The sequence below is a fragment of the Elephantulus edwardii genome, unplaced genomic scaffold (assembly GCF_000299155.1).
Source record: "Elephantulus edwardii isolate Elephantulus edwardi_28Jun2011 unplaced genomic scaffold, EleEdw1.0 scaffold00252, whole genome shotgun sequence".
Taxonomy (NCBI): domain Eukaryota; kingdom Metazoa; phylum Chordata; class Mammalia; order Macroscelidea; family Macroscelididae; genus Elephantulus; species Elephantulus edwardii.
This window is the reverse complement of record NW_006400002.1, coordinates 2,213,644-2,218,057: the sequence shown is the minus strand read 5'-3', so window position 1 is coordinate 2,218,057 and position 4,414 is coordinate 2,213,644.

Genomic DNA, 4,414 nt, shown 5'->3' with positions numbered 1-4,414 from the left:
GCACCATTGTCTCCATGCTACATCCCTGCAAAAAGTGCTTCTGCCTATTGTTACAGTCACTGTGTCAATCCATCTTGTTAAAAGTCTTCTCTTTCCTGGTCCCTCCACCTGCCCCAGCATATTGTCTTTCTCCAAGGACTAGTCCCTCCTGACAACATGCCCAAAGTATGTGGGACTGAGTTTCATCATTTTTGCCTCTAAGGAGCTGTTTGCTTGTTTGTTCTTTTGGAAATCCATGGAACAAGAAGTTCAAATTAAGAGAATTCATCTTAAGGGAAGGTTTATTGGTTTTTGTGGGTTTTTTTTTGTTTTTTTGTGTTTTTTTTCTCTGCTGGCTTTGGGGAAGGTTTTTGACTCTTTCCAACATCTGTGGCTCCACTACTCCTTGAAGATCCCCATGCATCTTGGCCTCATTTCTCCCCTGTATTCTCAACTCTGGGAGTTCAGGACCAGAGGATATGCTCTGCTTTCACCTCTTCTTTCTCAGTTGTACTCAGGTACTGTTCTCGGTGACTCTTTTTAGCTCCTTACATCTTTGTAAGATAGAAGGTGATTCCTGCCACACTCACCCCCACCCCCACCCCCAGCCTGAGGAAACTTTTCTTATGTAGGATAAAGATCATCTTGAAAAAAATCAATATGATTTGCAAATCTTAACTCAAAAGAAAGAAAACGAAAATGAAAAATAAAACAACAAGAGTTTTTTGGGGTTGTTTTTTTTTAAAAGAAAATCCACTCTTATGGCACATTCACATGATGGAGTGCTATGTATCACTAAAATAGGACAACGACTATACGTCATGGATGACTCTAGAACAAATTTGGCTAAGTGACATAGGTCAGTCACAAAAAGACAACTGTGGTGTAAACCCACCTTTATAGAAATGTTTATCTACAGAATAAATCTTAGAGGTTAGCAGGGATGAGAAGAAGGGAATAAAAATAAAGAAGTAAGTTAAGTGATAGGAAAGACAATACACAACAGGGTTGATTAAGCATTGGGTTGTTGTTGTTATGTGCCATCGAGTCGCTTGCGACTCATAGCGACCCTATGCACAACAGCCCTAAACCCTTCTCTATCCTGTGCAAATCACATTGCCTCTGACACTCCCATCCCGATTACCCCAGTCACTGAATCAATCCACCTCATAGAGGGCCTTCCCCTCCTGCGCTGTCCCTCCACCCTCCCAAGCATGATGTCCCTCTCCAAGGACCTGTCTCTCCTTACAACATGTCCAAAGTATGTCAGACGAAGCCCCAGAATCCTTGCCTCCAAGGAGTAGCCTGGTTTAACCCTCTCCAGGATGAATCTGTTTGTTTTCTTGGCAGTCCATGGTACATTCAATACTCTTCTCCAGCACCACAGTTCAAAGGCATCAATTCTCCTTCTATCCTCCCTAGTCATTGTCCAACTCTCTGATGCATAACAAGTGATTGCAAAGACCATGGCCTGTATCAGGTACACCTTAGTCTCCAGAGAGACACTGTTGCTCTTGAGTAGTTTGGAGAGGTCCCTAACAGCAGACTTTCCCATCGCAATACGTTTTTTTTTTATTTCCTGGCTGCTGGTGCCAAGAGTGTTGACCGTGGAGCCGAGCAAACTGAAGCTGTGAACAATCTCAATCTCTTTACCATCCATCCTGATGCTACCAATTGGTCCAGTGGTGAGAATCTTTGTCTTCTTGACATTGAGCCTCAGTCCATACTGAAGGCTACAGTCCTTGATCCTCTGCAGCAAGTGCATGAGCATTACATTACATTATATTACATTAGCCTTACCTTACATTAGCCTGTAAACATTGGGATGAACTATATTAATCCGTGGCAATCAATATTATAAAAGATAATGTCTATGAATGAGTATATGAGAAAACCCATATGGCTTGTAAAACTTAACTAAAACGTAAACAAAAAGTAGAGTTACATAATTGAAGCAACAACAAAAATGAAAGTAAAATCAGAGATAAACCCCAAACATGACACTGGTCACACTCCAGGGAAACTAATCTTCCCTATTCAGCTTAATTCATTGTCATTGAATCATTGAATCGGTACCAAGTCATAGCTGACCCTCGGTTGACTTTCTGAGGCTATAAATTGCATGAGAGGAGATTGTCTTTCTCCTGTGAAATCTCTGGTGGATTTGAAACAACAGAGAGATAAGGACTTTCAGGTAGTAACAAAAAGAGAGAATGACCTGACCGGGCCAGCACTCTGCACCAACTCCTTTCTCTGTTTTGAATGCATCATGTATTATTTTCACTGCACAGTGTGTGTGTGGGTTCCTGCTTCTCTGGTTGATACCACAGGTCTCAAGGTCTCAGTCACCTCTGGCTGGGGGTAGCATTCATCAGGAATGTTTCCAGCAAGGCACCTGTAAGTGCTAGGCCCTGTAAGACCCTTCTGGATTCAGCTAGGTCCCACCATCCTGCTTGATCCAGGAGGCCTTTGCTTCTTCACTTAACTTGGCTCAAATGCACTTTTTCTTATTATTTCACCAAATTATGGAATTTTCAGGAAGCCCTTTAAAGGGTGAGTTGTAAGAAATGATAGTCAATTCTTCAATGAGATGGAAAAGGCAATTTCCAGTTTATTTGGAATGGAAAGAAGCTCCGAATAAGCAAAGCACTCCTTAAAAAAAGAGAAAAAAGGTAGGCGGCATCTCACTCCCTGACTTCAAATCCTACTACTCTGTTGTGGCGGTTAAGACAGCATGGTACTTGTACAATGACATACATATAGATCAATGGAATAGAATCAAGAACCTGGAAATCAGCCCATCTACATATGGTCAACTGATTTTTGATAAGGAGATGAAGTCAGTTAAGTGGGGAAACAACAGCCTTTTAAACAAATGCTGTTGGCAAAATTGGAAAACTATCTGCAGAAAAACTCAAGCAAGATCCATACCTCACTCTATATATAAAAATCAACTCAAGGTGGATCATGGACCTAGGACTAAAACCAAGGACTATAAACTTGATTTTAAAAAGTTTGGAAGAATATTAGTAGTCCTAATCCACAACATAAAGAGTCTTCCAAGTATCCTGAAAAATCTACAACCATGAGAAGATAAAATAGATGAATGGGACCTTCTAAAAATCAAATCCCTATGCACATCCAAAAACTTCTCCAACAGAGTAAAAAGGGAAGCCACAGACTGAGAAAAAGTATTTGGTAATGACATATCAGATAAGGGACTTATATCTAGAATTTATAAAATACTTGAGCACCACAACACGATAAAGGTAAACAATCCAATTGAAAAATGGGCACAGGATATGAACAGACACTCCACCAAAGAAGACATTGAGATGGCCAACAAGCACATGAAGAAATGTCCAAAATCCCTAGCTCTAAGAGAGATGCAAATCAAAACAACTATGAGATATCATCTTACCCCAGTAAGAATAGCAAAATTTAACAGAACAGCAAACAACAAATTCTGGTGAGGTTGTGGAGAAACTGGAACCCTTATTCACTGTTGGTGGGAGTGTAAAATGGTGCAACCACTGTGGAAAGCAGAAGGCGGTATGGCGCTTTCTCAAAAAGTTACAAATAGAGATACCATTTGACCCAGCAATTCCACTACTGGGAATATACCCCAAAGAGACCATAACTGCCACCGAAGCAGATATATGCACATCCATGTTTATCATGGCTTTGTTCACAATAGAGAGGTGTTGGAAACAACCTAAGTGCACATCAACAAATGAGTGGATAGAGAAGCTGTGGTATAGTCCACAATGGAATACTACGCTTTATTGAGAAGCAAGGAAATCATGCAATATTTAAAATGGGTGACCCTGGAGGACATTATGCTGAGTGAAATATCTCAGTAACACAGGGACAAATACTGCGTAGTGTCACTGTTGTAAAACAGGACTGACATTGGGTTTAAGGGGAGACTGATAATGATAGGATAAATAATGTATAGTGCATTGAAACAGATAAGGGAGAAAACTGTTTAAAAGGGATATGTGATTAGGTATTATTGTCATGACAGGAGTCCAGAACGAAGGCTGCATAGTGGAGTGGACCTGGGGGGACAGATTGTAAAACAATGAAAGAATTGTTCTTTTGCTTTTTGGGGAGTGGGTAGTGTGCTGGGGCTAAGGGGTGGGCAGGGAGAAATGTACAACAATGAATGAATGGAAGTCTAAAGTCTCTGTAAATTTTCATTAAAATTAATAATTTTTTTAAAAAGTTGCAAAAAGAAAAAAAAAGAAATGATAGTCAAGAACTAGAAGACCATATGAGAAATACACAACCCTTGTAGGTAGCCTAGTTGGTGAGCCGTTATGTTTCCAACTCAAAGGCAAGCAGTTCTATTCCAGCAGCTGCTCCATGGAAGAAAGACAAGCAATCTCCTCCTGTGGGATTTAGTCTCTGAAAATTGGCTGGAGGGTCAGCT